The following is a 20,767-nucleotide window of genomic DNA, read 5'->3' as shown; positions in this document are numbered from 1 at the left end:
AGAAAGGGAGGAGGATGGAGAGAGAGAAAGGGAGGAGGATGGAGAGAAAAAAGGATGGAGAGAGAGAAGGAGTTAGTGGGGAAGGAAAGGAATAAGAAGAGAGACACGTGTGTGTGTGTGTGCGCGCGCGGGGGGGTATGCGTGTTTCTGGATCTCACTTCCCGCCCCCCCCCCCGCGCGCGTGGAAGAGCCACGTGCAAAGGGAAGGGGGTTGGGGGAAATGACACGCGAAACAAGTGGCTATTTCATAAGTGCCTTATGTAGAGGGACGCGCATGAAACGTAAAGGATCACCTTTCACGTGTAGGCGACCGAGGCATTCTGTACATGCGCACGTGCAACCTTGCGCACGCTTGGCCACCCATGCACGCGCCGTATGCGGCAAACATGCGTGCATTGTTAGGGCAGCTATCCGTGCCTGGGACGTTAGGCCCGCTATGCATTCATCCATACGTGCATGCATGCACCATATGAAGGATGTATGCATGCGTGCTATTATATGCACGCGTACACTAGGTGCCTGCACAACCACAGCAGGCATGAAGGAGGATGAAGAGGGGGGGGAGGAAGGACAAAGCGCGGGGAAGATGACCGAGAGAAGGGGAAGGGCGAGGTCCAGAGCTGGCCGTTGCAACAAAAGAGGAAAAGAAGAAAGAAAAAGGAAGGAAGGAGAGAGAGAGAGAAAGAAGGGAGAGAGGAAGGAAGGAGAGAAAAAGAAGGAAAAAGAGGGGGAGAAAGAAAAAGTAGGGAGCGAAAGGAAAGAGAATGAAAGACAGGAAGGAGAGAGACGGGGAGAAAGAAAAAGAAGGGAGAGAAAGAAAGACAGGAAGCAGAAAGAAGGAAGGAGAGAGGGAGAAAGAAAAAAGGGAGAGAAAGAAGGAAGGAGGGGGAGAAAGAAAAAGAAGGGAGAGAAAGAAAAGAATGAAAGACAGGTAGGAGAAAGAAGGAAGAAGAGGGAGAAAGGAAGGAAGGGGAGAAAGAAGGAAGGAGAGGGGGAGAAAGAAAGAAGGGAGAGAAAGGAAAAAGAAAGAGACAGGAATGAGGAAGAAGGGAGAAGAGAGGGAGAAAGAAAGGAAGGAGAGAGGGGGAGAAAGGAAAAGAAGGGAGGGAAAGGAAAGAGAAAGAAAGACAGGAAGCAGAAAGAAGGAAGGAGAGAGAGGGAGAAAGAAAAAGGAGAGAGAAAGAAGGAAGGAGGGGGAGAAAGAAAAAGAAGGGAGAGAAAGGAAAGAGAACGAAAGACAGGTGGGAGAAAGAAGGAAGAAGAGGGAGAAAGGAAGGAAGGGGAGAGGGGGAGAAAGAAAGAAGGGAGAGAAAGGAAAGAGAACGAAAGACAGGAGTGAGAAAGAAGGGAGAAGAGAGGGAGAAAGAAAGAGGAATGAGAAGAGAGGGGGAGAGAAAAAGAAGGGAGAGAAAGGAAAGAGAGACAGGAATGAGGAAGGAGAGAGGGGGAGAAAGGAAAAGAAGGGAGGGAAAGGAAAGAGAAAGAAAGACAGGAGTGAGAAAGAAGGGAGAAAGAAAGAGGAATGAGAAGAGAGGGGGAGAGAAAAAGAAGGGAGAGAAAGGAAAGAGAAAGAAAGACAGGAATGAGAAAGAAGGAAGAAGAGGGAGAAAGGAAGGAAGGGGAGAGGGGGAGAAAGAAAGAAGGGAGAGAAAGGAAAGAGAAAGAAAGACAGGAGTGAGAAAGAAGGGAGAAGAGAGGGAGAAAGAAAGAGGAAGGAGAAGAGAGGGGGAGAGAAAAAGAAGGGAGAGAAAGGAAAGAGAAAGAAAGACAGGAATGAGGAGAGAGAGAAAGAAAAAGGGAGAGAAAGAAAGAGGAAGGAGAGAGAAAAAAAGACAGGAATGAGAAGAGAGGGAGAGAGAGAAAGAAGGACGAAGAGAGAGGGAGAAAGAAAAAGAAGGGAGAGAGAAAGGAATGAGAAAGAAAGAAAGAAGGGACTTTATTTGGGGTGGGGGGTGGGGGCCAAGAGAGAGGGAGGAAGGGGCAAAGCGAGCCCATGTGGCGTGCCGGCAGGACGGGGCGGGGGGGCTGCAGCAGGGAAGGGAGCGAGAGAGAGAGAGAGAGAGAGGAGAAAAGAGGGGGGGGTCTCCGGCAGGGCGATTAACGGGGAGATTAATGTCGCGGGGTGACAGGGAGGCAGCGCGAGTCAATAAAAACGCGGAGCGCGGTGACAGGCGCCGCTTTAAATTACTCTGCGCGGCGGGGGGCAGGGGGGTGGGGGCTGGGTTTAGAGGGGAGGGGAGGGGAGGGAGGGGCCAGGCCAAGCCAGGCTGCTCCCCCTCCCCTTCTCCTCCCCTCCCCTCCCTGCAATGGGACTCACACACCCCCCCCACACTCCTTCCAAATCCCCGATCCGCAGGTCTCTCCCCCCCAAGATTTGCACGCATTTGCAGCATCGAGAGAGACTTTGGGGAGAGGGGGGGGGAAAGGAGGCAAGCTGCTGCGCCCCCTCCCCTTTTGTTCTAGAGGGCCCTGCAAGATTGGTGGGTGGGGGGGGTGAGGAGGGCCCTGTGACATAGCCCCCCCCTCCCTCCCTCCCCAAGATTTGCACAAAACAGCCCCCTCCCCTTTTGTTTTAAAGGGTGGGGTGGGGGCTGCCCTGCAAGATTGGGGTATGTGTGTGTGTGTGTGGCTGCAAGAGGCTCGCCTGACCCCTCCCCCCCCCAATATTGCATCCCCTTTTTTTTTTCTTTCCTCCCCCCTCCCCAAAGGAGAGAGAGAGAGAAAAGGGGAGTGGGATGCATTGCAAAACCAGGCTAAATTTGCAAAAAAAAGGATAGAGACGCGAGGCGTCGCGCGCGCCCCCCCCCCCGCGCCGCCACTTTCGCTTTTGTTTAATCCCAGCCGTGCGTTTGTTTTTTTTTTTTTCTCGATTAATTTGCATCCGATTTGCATACAATGGGGAGGGGGGAGGAGGAGGAGAGAGGAGGAGGGTGATGGCTGGCCTGGTAGCTTTGGAGAGGGGTGGGAAGGGGGGTGGGAAGGTTGGGGAAGCCACCCACCTTTGCTCCTTCTTCCTCAAACCCCCTCCCCACTTTCCTCCTCCTCCTGCCCTCCCCCCTTTCCTCCTCCTCCTGCCCCCCCTTTTCCTCCTCCTCCTGCCTCCCCCCCCCCCCAAAAAAAAGAGATCGCAATAACAGCAGAATGAGCGTTGCAATCGTAAAGGCCCTTTCGGGAGGAGGAGGAGGGGGTCTTTTTTTCCCCCCAAAGGTGCTTTGGGGCAGGTGGGCTTGGCTCTCCCTTCCCCCCACCCCACCCTACCCTCCCTGCAAAAAAAAACAAAACAAAACACCCCACACTCTAGATCCCTTGTTGCCTTGAGAGGGGGAGGGGGCAGGCGTGCAAAAAAGAGACACACTTCCTCATGGAAGTGTGTCATTTGCACTTAAAAATTTATCTATCTATCTTCTCTCTCCTCTCTCTCTCTCCCCACCTAATCTACCTCTATCGTCTATCTATATATCTATTAATCTATCATCTATCTATTCCCTCCTCTCTAGATAGAATGTCTATCCTCTCTCTTCACCATCTATCTGTCTGTCTATCTATCCCCTCTTCACCATCTATTTTATCTATCTTCTCCCTCCATCTATTCCCTCCTTCCATCATCTATCCATCCCCCTCTCTCCACCATCTACCCATCTAATTTATCAATAATCTATCTAATCTATCTATATCTATTAATCTGTCATCTATCTATTCCCCCTCTAGATAAAATATCTATCCCCTCTCTTCACCATCTATCTATCTATCTATCTATCTATCTATCTATCTATCTATCTCTATCTATCTTTCTATCTATCTATCTATCTAATCTTCTCTCTCCATCTATTCCCTCCATCCATTATCTATCTATCCATCCCCCCTCTCCACCATCTATCCATCTAATCTATCTCTCTCTATCATCTATCTAATCTCTCTATATCTATTAATCTATTATCTATCTATTCCCCCTCTAGATAAAATCTGTCTATCATCTATCTAATTTATCCATCTATCTATCTCTTTTCTCTCTCTATCCATCTATTCTCTCCATCCATCATCTATCTATCTATATCTATCTATCTATCTATCTATCTATCTATCTATCTATCTATCTATCATCTATCTATCTATCTATCTATCTATCCTCTCTCCAGCCATTCCATCTATCTATCTATCCTCTCTCTCTCCATCTATTCCATCCATCATCTATCTATCCTCTCTCCATCCATTCCATCTATCTATCTATCTATCTATCCTCTCTCTCTCCATCTATTCCATCCATCATCTATCTAATTTATCCATCTATCTTTTCTCTCTCTCCATCCATCTATTCTCTCCATCCATCATCTATCTATCTATATCTATCTATCTATCTATCTATCTATCTATCTATCTATCTATCTATCTATCTATCTATCTATCTATCCTCTCTCTCCATCTATCTATTCCATCCATCATCTATCTATCTATCCTCTCTCCATCCATTCCATCTATCTATCTATTCTCTCTCTCCATTCTATCTATCATCTATCTATCTATCTATCTATCTATCTATCTATCTATCTATCTATCTATCTATCTATCTATCTATCTATCCTCTCTCTCCATCTATTCCATCCATCATCTATCTATCTATCTATCTATCTATCTATCTATCTATCTATCTATCTATCTATCTATCTATCTATCTATGTCTGTCCCTTTATGACCTGGAGCTGAACTTTCTATTTATCAGATTTATTATTATTATTTTGGTAAGGTGGAAAAAGGTGAGTTTTGCTCAATCTTTGGGGGAGGGGGCAGAGCCCCAAACGGGTGAGGATTGTGTAGGCGCCCGTGTGCGTGGCTGGCTGGCTGGTTGGCGCATGCGTGGCCCGTTGTGATATGAGGTTATGTCCTCTCCAAGGGCATTGCAATTTAAAGCCAATTGCAAAAAAACCCATCAAAGATGGCAGGCTTGGATATTGCATTCATTGTAGGGAGCGTAAAGAGAGAGAGAGAGAGAAAAGGAAGCAAAAATTTAAGCTTTTCCAGCAAGATTCTCCAGATGCAAATATATATATATACATATACATACATATATATATATATATATATATATATATATATATATATATATATATATATATATATATATATATATATATATTTAAATGGCTCCCTGTTTTAAAAGAAAATAAAAAGGATTTGGGGGCTCAAACGTTTTATTTCTCGCTCTTTTTTTCTTTTGCTCCCTGCAAAATAAAAAACCAGCTGGAGAAAACTGGCGAAGAACAGAATTTTAAAAAAATAGAATAAAACATGGAAAATAAACAAGGATGATCTTTGCCTTAATATTTTTTTACCCAGTCTTGTTATTCTGTTTGGGTGGGTGTGGGCTAGAAGGATACCTCAAAGAAAAAAGCGCGTTAAGTGAGAATATTTGGGCAGTCCACGTTGCTAGTCCTCAACAAACCGCAACTGGGTCGTAGGGGAGATTTCGACAAAGGAGACAAAACGCAAGTCAAATAACAAGAATCGCAGCGTCGGAAGGGAAACTCTACACCATTTCGGACAACGGATTATCCGGTCTCATCATTTGTTCATTCGGGAACGTTCATGTTGAGAACAAATAGTCTTTGACTTACAACCGTTCGCTTAGTGACCATTCAAAGTTACGACGGCATTCCAAAAACTGACTTGGGTCCGTTTTTTCAGACTTAACCATTCTCGCAGCATCCAAATTTACAAGCTGTTGCAGCATCACTTCAAACTTCCCCGCCGGCTACCGACAAGCAAAATCAATTGGGGGGGGGAGGGGAATCCGGATGCGCTTAACGACGGCATGGTTTGCTTAACGGCCGCAGGGATTCGCTTTACTACTGGCAAAAAAAAAAAGTCGGAAAACGGGATGCGACTCGTTTTACGGCTGCCTTGATTAGCAACGGAAACGTCGATGGCGGTCGTTAAGTTGAGGACTAGCTTATCTGAAGGCGCAAAGAGGGAGGCTAAAATGTTTTTAAGCCATTAAAAAAAATAATAATCCCTAATTATAATACAAGTTGCAATGAGACACACAAAAAATGTCCCATTTCTGTACGGCAGGGTGGATTAAAATGGCTCCTTTATGAACTGTGGACTTCAACTCCCAGAATTCCTGAGACAGCTTGGCTGTCTCAGGAATTCTGGGAGTTGAAGGCCAACTTGGCTGTCTCAGGAATTCTGGGAGTTGAAGGAATTCTGGGAGTCTGTTATTCTATTCCAGGGGTGGGCAAATATGGCCCCTTTATGACCTGTGGACTTCAACTCCCAGAATTCCTGAGACAGCTTGGCTGTCTCAGGAATTCTGGGAGTTGAAGTCCACAGGTCATAAAGGGGCCATATTTGCTCACCCCTGCTGTAGGGTACAGTTCCTAATAAACCAGTTTTGGTAGCTTTAAGACGCCTGGACTTCAACTCCCAGAATTCCTCAGTCAGCAATGTGTAGGCCGAATCCCAGAATTCTCACTAAAAGCTAGGCCTGTGAGGGAATTCTGGGAAAATCTAAATATCTAAAACACACACATTAGGCTAAATTAATTCTCTTGGATGAATTCTCTTGATGTTGGATAACCTATTTGTCTGAAGTGGGGTAGGGTTTCCTGCCTAAGCAGGGGGTTGGACTAGAAGACCTCCAAGGTCCCTTCCAACTCTGTTATTCTATTCCAGGGGTGGGCAAACATGGCTCCTTTATGACCTGTGGACTTCAACTCCCATAATTCCTGAGACAGCCAAGCTGGCTCAGGAATTCTGGGAGTTGAAGTCCACAGGTTATAAAGGGGCCATATTTGCCCACTCCTGCTGTAGGGTACAGTTCTTAATAAATCAGTTTTGGTAGCTTTAAGACGCCTAGACTTCAACTCCCAGAATTCCTCAGCCAGAAATGTGTAGGCCGAATCCCAGAATTCTCACTAAAAGCTACGCTACGGGTGGGCAAATATGGCGCCTTTATGACCTGTGGACTTCAACTCCCAGAATTCCTGAGACAGCCAAGTTGGCTCAGGAATTATGGGAGTTGAAGTCCACAGGTTGTAAAAGGGCCACAGTTTATTCTTATTCTTCATTTTTTGAGAATCACTGATTTTAAGATGGGATTCTTCCTCGGGAGAGACGGAGGAAAAATATTTCCCAGAATTCTTTGCTGCGGTGCTTGGGAATTCTGGGAAAATTCAGCGCTCCTAGCTGATTAGCAAATGCAATTCTTTCCAGCCAGGTTCAAACTTGATCGATAGGTAATATGTTGCTTTTTTTAATCTTTTTTTTTTTTTTTTAAATCCAAATCTCCAAGAAAGGGCCAAAAATTCCTTTTAAATCCCTTGTCAAACGTGTCAAATAAAATCAACATTAAAAAGACGCTTTTATTCCAGTCGCTGTCAAAATGCAAATTTATGTGTTTGGCCACGCATCGCTCCAAAATCTTTGATTGTTTTTTTTTTTTCCATATAGAGTTCTTTTTAAAAAAAAAAACCACTTCAACTTTCTAACTTCTGAATTTTGCAAGGCCTACAGGGGAAAAAAATGTGATTTTGCCTCCATGAGGACTAGCAACTTAAGGTTCCATACGCGGAATGTAAACTATGTGGCATTCCTGCCTTTATGGGTGTCGAACTATTTGCAGGGTATTTTTTTAAAAAAGGAGAATATCAGCAAAAGTTTCTTGACCGCCCACAACGAAGGAGGAAAGTTACAACTTTAGTGTATCTAGAATTGTTGTGCGTCACAACAACTGCTACACACACTGTTCAAATACAGCAAATCCAGACTCGGCACCATTATTGCGTTGTGTACACAATGCAGTTCGTCCTCGGCGTAACAACAGTTCGTATAGCGACCATTCAAAGTTACAAGGGCACGGAACTTAAGACCGTTTTTCACACTTACGACCGTCGACGCACGTGATCGAAATTTGGATGCTTTTGCAACTGATTCATACTTACGACGGTGGCAGGGAACCGCTTTTGTGACGAGCCAAGTCAACGGGGAAGCCAGATTCGCTTAACAACCCAGTCGCTATCTTGAGTCACTTTAACAACTCTGGCAAGAAAGGGGGCGAAGTAGGGGAAAAGCTCATGTCACAAATGGTCTCACTTAGCAACAGAAACGTTGGGCTCAGTTGTGGTCGTAAGTCGAGGACTGTCTGATAACGGCACACAAGAAATGCACAGGTGTTCTTTTTGGCCCAGAATTATGCATGTCCTTTAAACACGCTACTTAAACACGTATGTGCTCGGCTCTTTTGCTTGAAATTCAGGTTTTTTAATACTGTACATTAATTTTATTTTTATGTACATACATACATACATACAGAGGTGGAATTCAGCCGGTTCGGAACGGTTTGGGCGAACCGGTAATGCTAAACTGCGGGTTGGGCCCACCCACCCATCCGAGCGCAATCCCGTCCTATATTGCTGTGTTTTTGACGCAGCACGCGTAAGCGGATGGCACACGTGAGCGAGCGAATTGCTGTGTTGTTTGACATTGTACGCATGTGCGGACGCGCGCATGCAAATTGCCATGTTTTGTGACACCGCATTTCTGCGGTGCTTGGCGAACCAGTTGCTAGAGTATGTGAATCCCACCTGATACATACATACAACATACAACATACATACATACATACACACACATACACATATATACACACACATACACACACACATGTCTGTATGTAGTCCTCGACTTATGACCATAATTAGGATCAGAATTCCCATTGTTAAACAAGTCGGTTGTTAAGTGAGTCACGTCTGATTTGATACGCCCTTTCTTTAACCACAGTTAAGCGACTCTCTGCCGTCGTTAAGAGAATCAGGCAGTTGTTAAGAGAATCCCGCTTCCTCCGTTGACTCTGCATGTCGGAAGCCAGCTGGGAAGGTCAGGAATGACGATCCCATGACCCGCCCCCCAAGATGCTGCGAACGTCGTAAGTGTGAGGACCAGTGGTAAAACCCTTTTTTTGGTGCCGTAACTTTGGTCGATCACTAAACATATGGTTATAAGTCGAGGACTGCCTGGGTTATGACTTTTCTACCATCACAACTTCCCCTTTTTTTTTTAATGCTTTATTCTTTACTTGCACGCTGCTTCCTCCTGAGGTTTACGAAAGTCCTCAACGTACGACCGCCATTGGGCCCCACATTTCTGTGGCTAAGCGAGACGGCTGTTAAGTGAGCTTTGCCCTGTTTTACGACCTCTCTTGCCACCGTTGCAAAGTGAATCCCTGCAGCCATTCAGTTAGCGACCGGATTGCCAAGTGAATCCGGCTTCCTCTATCGACTTTGCTCGTCAGAAGGTCGCAAGAGGGCATCGCAGGACGCTGCGACGGTCGTAAGTACGAGTCAGTCGCCAAGCGTCTTGAATTTGGATCACGTGACCACGGGAGATGCCGCAATGGTCGTAAGGGTGAAAAACAGTTGTCAGTCCCTTTTTCCTCCGGGCCATCGTAACTTTGCACCGTCACTAAATGAACGGTTGTAAGTCGAGAACTACCTGTAGACCTCTTTTTTAAGTTATTTTTTTAAGTTATTTTTTTCTAGCTTTTCTGCAGGGGCTTAACCATATTTCCTTGCGGCTTTGTGTGTTTGTTGTGCAGTTTTTAATACCTTTTTTTGGGGGGGGTTTATTGTGCAATTCTTAAAAGTAGGAACTACCGTAACGGAGCCTAAGTTCTTTGCAAATTTGTGATTCGGTGTTATGATGGCCCCCCCGCCCCCTAATTTTATGTGATGGACAGGTTTCGCACACATGAAACCTGTGACCCACGCACAAATATTCATAGGTGTTCCGTCGCTCCAAAGAACACAACATTTGAATACAATTCCTCGGAAGAGGCGTGCAAAAAAATAAATAAATAAATAAAAATTTATATTCGAATATTCTGCAGTTGGATCGAACCGGAATTGACGGGAAGTTGACTATTAAAAATGAGATTTCTTCATCTTCTCAACTAATTTGCAGCAGATAATTCTATAATTTCTTAAATCGTTTTTGCATCTGTTCCCATCAGTATCTCATCCAATTCTGATTTACCCATATTAAAACCATACTGTTTAAAATCTTTGTCGTATCTTGACTGTATTTGCAATCGTGTAAACCGATCTGTCTCAAACCTTTTCTTTTCCAACTCTCGTTTTTGTTTTAGTTCTCCCTTTTCTGTTAAAACCATCAACATCTGGAAAGCTACAGATCTCCTTCCATCAACATCTGGGGTGGCTACCGATCCCTCCTCCTTAATCCAGTGGGAAGCCAAATAATTTGACGGTCTAAATTATTGTAGCGGAGTAGCGACGCCTTTCTGGAGATGCTTTGGCCGTGTAATCTGGTGTTTGGCGGTAGACTGCCTCGGCGAGTGGAGGTTCAGTTTAGCGCCTCTCCTGAATGCATCACTTGGGGATTGTGAGTTAGCAGATGTCATACGTTAAGGCCGGTGGTGGGATTCAAATAATTTAACCACCGGTTCTCTGCCCTAATGACCAGCTGGGTGGGTGTGGCTCGGTGGTCATGTGACCCTGTGGTGTGGCCAACTCAACATCAATCACGTCGATGAGCGCTTCACCTTACTGTTACAATGTAATAAGGGTTAACCAGAGAGGCAGTTTCTGTAAACAGGGCAATAAAGATTAGGCTAGAAACACCACCAGAATGTTTCCTTACTGCCTTCCTTACAGGATTAGCCCTGTAAAGTGGAAAAAAACAAAATAAGGTTTCTTCCAACAACTGGTTCTCTGAACTGCTTAGAAAATTAACAACCGGTTCTCCCGAATAGGTGTGAACTGGCTGAATCACACCACTGCTGTACTAGCTGAGGGATTCTTGCGGCTCTGTGAGCTTGGTGCTTTTCTCGCCGACGTTTCATGACCATACTAGGTAACATTCTCAGTTCATGGCACCGCCCGGCTCAGAGAGCACCAAGGGCCCCACAACCCTCATCCTCCTCTCGCCTTCTCTTCCTCCCCTTCTCCTCCACTCTGCAAACCCCACTCCCTTCTAACACTGAATAGGTAACCTAGCTGGGTCATGAAACGTCGGCGAGAAAACCACCGGATTCAGAGAGCACCAAGGCCCCACAGTCATCGTCCTTCTCCTCCTCTCCATAAACCTCATTCCCTTCTAGCACTGATGATGTTACCTAGTTTGCTGATGAAACGTCTGTGAGAAAACCGCCAAGCTCAGAGAGCACCAAGGACCCCACATGGTTCCTTTTCCTCCTCCTCTTCCTCTCCGTAAACCCCACTCCCCCACTGATGTAGTTAGTTAGTTGGGTCATGAAACGTCCTGCGAGAAAACCACCAAGCTCAGAGAGTCCCAAGGACCCCACAGTCTTCCTCCTTCTCTTCTCCTTTCTCCTCCTCCTCCTCCTCTCCATTAACCCCACTCCCTTACTAGCACTGATTTTGTTACCTAGTTGGGTCATGAAACGTCTTGCGAGAAAACCAACAAGCTCCGAGAGTCCCAAGGACCCCACAGTCTTCCTCCTTCTCCTCTTCCTCCTCCTCCTTCTCCTCCTCCTCCCCCTCCTCTCCATTAACCCCACTCCCTTACTAGCACTGATTTTGTTACCTAGTTGGGTCATGAGAAAACCCACCAACCTCAGAGCGCGTTAAGAACCTACAGTACTTCTCATCCTCATCCTCCCCTTCCTCCCAAACCTCACTCCCTTCCAGCACTGCTGATGTTACCTAGCTGGGCCCTGAAACGTCTCGCGAGACAACCCCCCCAAAGCTCAGAGACGACCGAGCGCCCCGCGGTTCAACCCCGAGCTACCCCAAATTCTCTCCTATCGGTATCGCACAATGCGTTTCAAGCTCTTTTTTTTTTTACGAATTTGGTGACTTTGGGAGAGAGGGGGAAGCTACACCTCTCATCCCCCGCCATTAAATAATTGGCATTCGTCGAGGCTGTGTGACAGCTCAGGACGGTTGAAGAATCCGGTTGGATCATGTATTTCGTTCGTAGGTGTGTGAACTTGTCCGTACGAACGAGAGGAAGGGCAAGTTTCGGATTCGCGGGCTGATTTTGTTTGGCGAAGGTGAGAAAAATCAAAATATTAACCGAGCAATCCCCTCAGAGGAAACAACAGAACGTTCGGCCTAGGATGCTCGTAACGCCAAGACCGTCCGTCCCCCCCTCAAAAAAAGGACAAATCGGACGAGAAATTTTGCAAACCGGGCCTCGCTTCGAACCCTTCGCCCTCGCCTGAAAATGTCTCCCTCTTCCAGCCTTTCGAAGGAAATTGCGATTATTTCCCATAATTGTGTGACACGGCCACCCTTTGTGCAAAAGGCGCATTGTCTCGAGATCGCTTTGTATGGCTGCTATAATGGCATGTGGTACTCCAACCCCCCCCTCACCTGACCTCAGCCTACCTTTCCGTTCTACGAAACGGCCCAGTTCGAAAATAAAGCCGATTTTAAAGATAATTTTTTTCAACCAGGCCTTGTTTTTTTCGTTTTGTTTTTTTAAGAATCAGGAGGGGGGGGAAAAGGATCCTTCGGCACCTTTAACCGGCCAGGGGAAGACAACAGACGACGTGCCAAAGCGAAGGCCCGGCTGATCGAAGACAAAAGGATCGAGGTTTTCTCGTGCCGAGGGGATCCAGTCGGCCAGAGAGCTGTTTAACCAACCCAACGGGAGAAATTTATTTCGGTCACTTCATTTGAACCAATTAATTCAGGAAATCTGCAATGCTCAAAAACTGATTTTTTTTTGTTTTGTTTTGTTTTGTTTTTTTCCCCCTTCCCTTGCAAAAATTTGGAGGAATCCGCGGAAATGAGATTTCCTAACCCGGCAGGAATCTGGCAAATCTCACACAGATTTTTTTTAATTATTATTATTATTTTTGGGTGGTTGTTATTGTTCTCGCCTTTTGCAAAGTTTGCTTTGGGAAAAATGCACATTTTTTCAGCATTTTTTTTTTTAGCCCTAACTAACCCCCCCAGGTTACAGATTTTCGGGCCCTTTCCTGATCCCCCTCGCCAGATCTCAAAAATCCAGGAAAAGCCTCTCGCTGGAGGCTCTCTGACTCAGTTTCCCCCCCTTTTTTTTCCCCCCTCTCAAAAGACTTTCGCAGGAAATGCAGCTTGTTCCATACAACGGGCCTTAAAAACGCCGATACGTCGCCCAGTGTAAATATCAGAAAATAAGAACAGCAAAGTCAACCGTCTCCCCGAGCATGTGCAGAGTGCCAATTCCTCCACTCTTGTTTCCGGGGCTATTTTGAAGGAGAAATCTGGCCAACCGCCCAGATTTAAGCTGACCCACTGACCCGGTCAGTCTCCAAAGTCCGTCAAAAACAAAAGAGACAAGAGAGAGAGAGCCAAAGGTATCCAACCTCGCTTCCCTCTGGAGAGGTCAGGATGCCGAGTTCGAAAGCTGCCAAGCCAAACACACGAAACCTGCCGGCTCACTTTTGCTGGGGTTTCCCCCTTTTGCCATTCTCCCCCCCCCCCCATTGACAGTTCGCCAGGTGAACTCAGCATGGGAGGAGGAAACCGAGGTCAGAAAAGGGGAGCGGAAAAGAGGAAAGGAAGGGAGGGAGGAAAAAGAGGGAAGAAAGATTGTAAAATCAATGAAACGAGTTGCTAAGGGAGCCCCGGTGTCGGCAGGCTGTCGCGGAGAGGAAAATATGAGCTGCCTCCATCACCACCACAACCCCCCGGAAGCCTCTCCTGCCGTCCACACCTCCGCCAAAGGGGTCTTTCTCAGTCCTTCCATCATCCTGTCTCGTCTGCTGTCAGAGAGGAGGAGGATGAAGGAAGCACCGGATTGGGGGAATGGAGATTCGGGGACACCTGATGGGCCCAGATCGTCCCCCCCACCACCCACCACCAGAGAGGCTGGTAAGAGGACGAGGAAGACAAGGCCAGACATAAATTTGGGGTCGGTAGGTGTCAACCGGTGCCAGGAACGGGATCAGCGATGCTGAGCCGGGGGTTCTTTGCAGGGGGGGGGGGCATGAAGAGCTGGGAGAAGGGGGGGGCTGGAATTGGAAATGGAGGGGGGGTTTAAGCCAAGGCCACTTCTAAAAGGGGGCAGGGGAGCGGCCCACCCCCCACCTGTTCCTGGATGTGGGGCGGGGGTCTTGCCACCTTTCCCAGATAAATGGTGGAGGGCTTCCACTCCGTACCCCGTAGTCTTAACACAGAGGGAGACCCTAATTTTGGGAAACACCCCCCCCCCCCTCTTCATCGCTCCTCCAGCCTCGGGGCACTCTACCCCACAACCTGGGCTGTCACTGTCACATCCGCGACCCTCGTTCCCCTCTCTGCCGCTCTCTCGGGGTAGTTAGGGTCGCCCTCCGTCAAGCCTTCTTCCCCCCCCCCCGGCGCTGCCCACCCGGGTCCCCCCCTCCCGCTAGGGTCTCTCCGCGGCAGGAATTCGCGCCCACAACAGCAGCAGCTCACAGCTCCCTTCCTTCCTTCCTTCCCTTCCTTCCTTCCTTCCTTCCCTCCTTTCATTCTTCTGTTTCTCTCCCTTTCTCTCCCTTTTTTCCTTCCTTCCCTCCCTCCTTTCCTTCTCCTCCCTCCTTCTCCCGCTTTTTTCCCTCCCTTCCTTCCCCTCTTCTCTTTCTCTCCCTCTTTCTCCCTTCCTTCCTTCCCTCCCTCCTTCCCCCTTTTTTCTTCCCTTCCCTTCCCTTCCCTTCCCCTTCTCTCTCTCCTCCCGTCCTCCCTTCTTCCTCGTCTCCCTTCCCTTCCCCGCCTCTTCTTCCTGCCTGCCTGTCTCCTGCCTTTCTTCCTCCCTCCTCCTTCCTTCCTTCCTTCCAACCATCCATCCTCGCCTCCCCCACTCTCTCTCTCTCCCTTTTTTTTCCCTCCCCCCCCCTCCCGCATTCATTTCTTTATCCCCTTTCTCCACCTGCCTTCCCCATTCCTCCCCTCCTTCTTCCTTCCTTCCTTCCTTCTTTGCCTTTTTCTTTTTTTTCCCTTCCCCCTTCCTTTTTTTCTCCCTTCCACTTTGCCAGGGGCTGGCTGGCTGGCTGGCAAAGGTTGGCATTTGGTGGGCACACTGCCTGCTCCCCTCCTCCTTCTCCCTGGCTGCTTTCGCTCTGCCCATCCCGCTCTCCTCCTCCTCCTCCTCTCCTCCTCCTTCCCTCTATCCCTCCTCCTCCTCCTCCTCCTCCTCCTCCTTCTCTTGCGCTCCAACTAGCTGGCTGGCTGGCTGGGCTCGGCTGCCAGGGCTGGAAAGGATAGGAAATCGATGCCACTTACACCTCCGCGGGAAGAGAGCGGGGACCAGCAGGCGCCGCTGACGTTCCTGGCCGCCGGGGTGGGCGGTGGGGATTTGCGGAGGAGGGGGCGCCAGAGCAAGCTTGGCTCCCTTCTTTTTTTTTCTTTCTTTCTTTCTTTCTCTTTCTATCTTTTTTCTTTTTTTTTTCTCTTTTTCTTTTTTTTTCTTTCTTTCTTTCTCTCCTTCCTTCCTTCCTTCCTTCCTCCTCCTCCTCCCCGCCGCCGCTTCCTTGGCTCGCCTCGGCTTCAGGCAGGCAAAAATCGATGGGGTTCGCCGCGCCGGGGCTTCCCCATTGATTTACACTCGTCCGCCTCCCAGCCTGCCTCGTTCCCTCGCTCCGCGGACCTGGCGGCTGCCTTCCAACACAATGGAATAATCAATTCAGCCCTCCGCCTCTCTCTCTCTCTCTCTCTCTCTCTCTCTCCTCTCCCTCCTTCCCTCCCTCCCTCGCGCCTCCCTCCCCTCCCCTCCCTCTTCTGGCACACACACACACACACACACACACGCGCACAGACAGAGGGAGAGGCGCGCGCGCGCGTCCCCGCGGGCTCCAGCTTGCGCGCACACCCAAAGCGGAGGCGGGCGAGGAGGAGCTAAGTGCTCGGCAGGTGCAATTTTTGTGTGTGTGTGTGTAATAGGCAGGCTGGGAAATGCAGTCCAAGGAGTTTCCGGGCCAGAGTCCATCCTCCTCCTTCTCCTCCTCAACAATCAATCATCCTCATCCTTATCAATCATCCTCATCAATCATCAATCCTCCACATCAATCCTCCTCCTCATCCTCCTCAATCCTCCTTATCAATCAATCCTCATCCTGATCAATCCTCCTCATCCTCCTCAATCCTCATCCTCATCCTCAATCATCCTCATCAATCCTCCTCCTCCTCCTCATTAATCCTCCTCCTCCTCCTCCTCAATCCTCCTTATCAATCAATCCTCATCCTGATCAATCCTCCTCATCCTCCTCAATCCTCATCCTCATCCTCAATCATCCTCATCAATCCTCCTCCTCCTCCTCATCCTCATCCTCCTCCTCCTCCTCCTCAATCCTCCTTATCAATCAATCCTCATCCTGATCAATCCTCCTCATCCTCCTCAATCCTCATCCTCAATCATCCTCATCAATCCTCCTCCTCCTCCTCATTAATCCTCCTCCTCCTCCTCCTCAATCCTCCTTATCAATCAATCCTCATCCTCATCAATCCTCCTCATCCTCCTCAATCCTCATCCTCAATCATCCTCATCAATCCTCATCCTCATCCTCATTAATCCTCCTCCTCCTCCTCCTCAATCCTCCTTATCAATCAATCCTCATCCTGATCAATCCTCCTCATCCTCCTCAATCCTCATCCTCAATCATCCTCATCAATCCTCATCCTCATCCTCATTAATCCTCCTCCTCCTCCTCCTCAATCCTCCTTATCAATCAATCCTCATCCTGATCAATCCTCCTCATCCTCCTCATCCTCCTCAATCCTCATCCTCAATCATCCTCATCAATCCTCATCCTCATCCTCATCAATCCTCATCCTCATCCTCATCCTCCTCCTCCTCCTCCTCCTCCTCAATCCTCCTTATCAATCAATCCTCATCCTGATCAATCCTCCTCATCCTCCTCAATCCTCATCCTCAATCATCCTCATCAATCCTCATCCTCATCCTCATTAATCCTCCTCCTCCTCCTCCTCAATCCTCCTTATCAATCAATCCTCATCCTGATCAATCCTCCTCATCCTCCTCATCCTCCTCAATCCTCATCCTCAATCATCCTCATCAATCCTCATCCTCATCCTCATTAATCCTCCTCCTCCTCCTCCTCCTCCTCCTCAATCCTCCTTATCAATCAATCCTCATCCTGATCAATCCTCCTCATCCTCCTCATCCTCCTCAATCCTCATCCTCATCCTCAATCATCCTCATCAATCCTCATCCTCATCCTCATTAATCCTCCTCCTCCTCCTCAATCCTCCTTATCAATCAATCCTCATCCTGATCAATCCTGATCAATCATCATTCCTCATCCTCAATCATCCTCATCAATCCTCATCCTCATCAATCAATCTTCATCATCAATCATCCTCATCAATCCTCATCATCAATCATCCTCATCAATCCTCATCCTCATTGTCATCAATCAATCATCATCAATCATCATCACCCTCACCAATCCTCTCATCATCATCCTCAATCCTCCTCCTCCTCAATCCTCCTCCTCCTCCTCGTCATCAATCATCCTCATCAATCCTCCTCATCTTCATCCTCCTCATTAATCCTCCTCCTCCTCCTCCTCAATCATCCTTATCAATCAATCCTCATCCTGATCAATCATCCTCATCAGCAATCCTCATCCTCATCAATCCTCATCAATTATCCTCCTCCTCCTCATCAATCCTCCTCCTCCTCATCAATCATCCTCCTCCTCATCAATCCTCATCCTCATCAATCCTCCTCATCTTCATCCTCCTCAATCCTCATCCTCATCATCAATCCTCATCCTCATTAATCCTCCTCCTCCTCCTCTTCCTCCTCAATCCTCCTTATCAATCAATCCTCATCCTGATCAATCCTCATCAATCATCAATCCTCATCCTCATCATCAATCATCCTCATCAATCCTCATCATCAATCATCCTCATCAATCCTCATCCTCATTGTCATCAATCAATCATCATCATCAATCATCATCACCCTCACCAATCCTCTCATCACCCTCCTCCTCCTCCTCGTCATCAATCATCCTCATCAATCCTCCTCCTCATCCTCCTCATTAATCCTCCTCCTCCTCCTCCTCAATCATCCTTATCAATCAATCCTCATCCTCATCAATCATCCTCATCAGCAATCCTCATCCTCATCAATCCTCCTCATCAATTATCCTCATCATCAATCCTCCTCCTCATCAATCCTCATCTTCATGCTCCTCCTCCTCTTCATCAATCATCCTTATCAATCAATTCTCATCCTGATCAATCCTCATCCTCTTCCTCCTCATCAATCCTCCTCCTCATCAATCCTCCTCCTCATCAATCATCCTCCTCATCCTCATCTTCATCCTCCTCCTCCTCAATCCTCCTTATCAATCAATCCTCCTCCTGATCAATCCTCATCCTCATCCTCCTCAATCATCCTCCTCATCCTCATTCTTCATCCTCCTCCTTCTCATTAATCCTCCTCCTCATCATCATCCTCATCAATCCTCCTCCTCATCATCATCAATCATCCTCATCAATCATCAATCCTCATCCTGGTCAATCATCCTCCTCATCATCATCATCCTCATCCTCATCAATCCTCCTCCTCCTCCTCCTCTTCATCATCATCATCAATCATCAATCCTCATCCTGGTCAATCATTCTCATCCTCATCAATCCTCCTCATCCTCCTCCTCATCAATCATCCTGATCAATCATCAATCATCATCCTGATCAATCATCAATCATCTTCATTATCATCATCATCATCATCATCATCCTCCAGTTAGGGGAATGGATTGAATCAAGCGTTTGACTTTGAGGCAGTCCTCGAATTGCAACCCTTCGTTTTAAGGGGGTGTGAATGATGTAAATCGATTGCAGGGAGCCCTCGAGAGATAGATAGATAGATAGATAGATAGATAGATAGATAGATAGATAGATAGATAGATAGATAGATAGTTTTATTTAAGGGATAGTCCTCAAATTTGCAACCCTTTTAGGGGTGAATGAATCGATTTTAGGGAGCCCTCAATATACAACCCTTTATTTGGGGATGAATTAATTGATTGCAGATCGTCCTCAAATTTCAATACTTCGTTTAGAGATGAATTTGTGGATTGCAAGGAGTCCTCAATTTTCAACAGTTTATTTGGGGATAAATCAATTAAAGGTAGTCCTTGAATTGCAACAGTTTAGGGATGAATGAATCGATTTTAGGGAGCCCTCAATATACTGTTTATTTAGAGATGAATTAATTGATTGCAGATAATTCTCGACTTGCAACAGTTTAGGGATGAATTCATTGATTAGAGGTAGTCTTTAATTTTCAACAAATTGGCTTAGGGATGAATTAATTGCAGAAAGTCCTCAATCTACAAGTGTTTATTTCGAGAGTAATTGATTGCAAATCATCCCGAATATACAACCATTTGTTTAAAGATGAATTAATTCATCACAGATAGTCCTCAAATTGCAATACTTAGTTTAGGGATGAATTAATCGATTTTAGGTAGTCCTCGAATTGCAACAATTCGTTTAGAGATGAATTGATCGATTGGAAGGAGTCCTCAATTTTCAACAGTTTATTTAAAGATTAATTGATTCCAGATAGTCCTCGAATTACAACAGTTTGTTTAGGAATGAATTAATCGATTGCTGATAGTCTTCAACTTACAACGGTTTAGGGATGAATTCATTGATTGGAGGTAGTCCTCAATTTTCAACAAATTGGCTTAGGGATGAATTAATTCATTGCAGATAGTCCTTGAATTGCAACAGTTCATTTAGGGATGAATTAATTAATTGCATATAGTCCTCCAATTGCAATAGTTCGTTTAGGGATGAATTAACCAGTTTTAGGTAGTCCTCAATTTACAACAGTTCGTTTAGGGACGAATTAATCGATGGCACATAGTCCTCCATTTACAACACTTTATTTAGAGATAAATTAATTCATTGCAGATAGAACTCAATTTACAACAGTTCATTTAGGGATGGATTAATCAGTTTTAGGTAGTCCTCAGGATACAACAATATATTTAGACATGAATTGATTGATTGCAGATAATCTTCGACTTGCAACAAGTTCATTTAGGGATGAATTAATGGATTGCAGGGAGTCCTCAATTTTCGAGAGTTTATTTAGAGATTGATTGATTGCAAATAGTCCTCGAATTGCAACAATTCGTGTAGGGATGAATTAATTAATTGCAGATAGTCCTCAATATCATCATCATCAACAACAACTCCATAATCCCTTGTTGAGTGGAGTCTGGGCAACTGAATGGAGCTAGCAGAGTGTTTTTTAATGGCCGGATGCCTTTCCTGTCACCAATGCGGAGTTTTGTTCAGCAGATATATTCTCAGTGTGCCCAGAGAGAGAGATATCTGCTTCTACCTAGGATCGAACTCAATCTGCAACAGTTTATTTAGAGATAAATTAATTCATTGCAGTTTATTCAGCGACCGTTCCAAGTTGCAACGGCAAGGGGGAAAAGAGAGATTTATGGCCGTTTTTCACACCTACGACCGTTGCAGCGTCCCCGTTGTCACGAGATCAAAATTCAGACCCTTGGCAAAAGGACTCGTGTTTATGACGGTTGCAGTGTCCCGGGGTCACGATTCCCTTTTGCGACCTTCTGAAAAGCAAAGTCCATGGGGAAGCCTGATTCGCTTAACAACCGTGTGACTCACTGAACCACCGCAGAGATTCATTTAAGAAGGGTGGCAAGAAAGGTCGTAAAATGGGGCAAAACTCACTTAACAACCATCTTGCTTAGCAACATTGTGGTCGTAAATTGAGGACTGACCGTAATAATTACTGATTAATTAATTGCTAATACTTGGTGGGGGTC

The 20,767-nt window shown here is 46.6% G+C and overlaps 1 protein-coding gene across 1 annotated transcript in view; it reads right to left on the bottom strand.

Moving 5' to 3' along the window:
• Nucleotides 1-15,319, bottom strand: part of ZFHX2 (zinc finger homeobox 2) — a 40,816-nt gene extending 25,497 nt beyond the window's left edge. Inside the window, exon 1 of the mRNA XM_070954319.1 lies at nt 15,204-15,319. The gene's annotated coding sequence lies outside the window, so the exon portion shown is untranslated. The remainder of the gene's footprint in view (nt 1-15,203) is intronic.
• Nucleotides 15,320-20,767: the final 5,448 nt, after the last annotated feature.

Source organism: Pituophis catenifer, unplaced genomic scaffold (genome assembly GCF_029215685.1).
Source record: "Pituophis catenifer annectens isolate HBS135680 unplaced genomic scaffold, rPitCat1.0.hap2 SCAF_15, whole genome shotgun sequence".
Lineage (NCBI taxonomy): Eukaryota > Metazoa > Chordata > Lepidosauria > Squamata > Colubridae > Pituophis > Pituophis catenifer.
The sequence above is the reverse complement of the archived record's forward strand: the minus strand, read 5'-3'. Positions and strand labels throughout refer to the sequence as shown.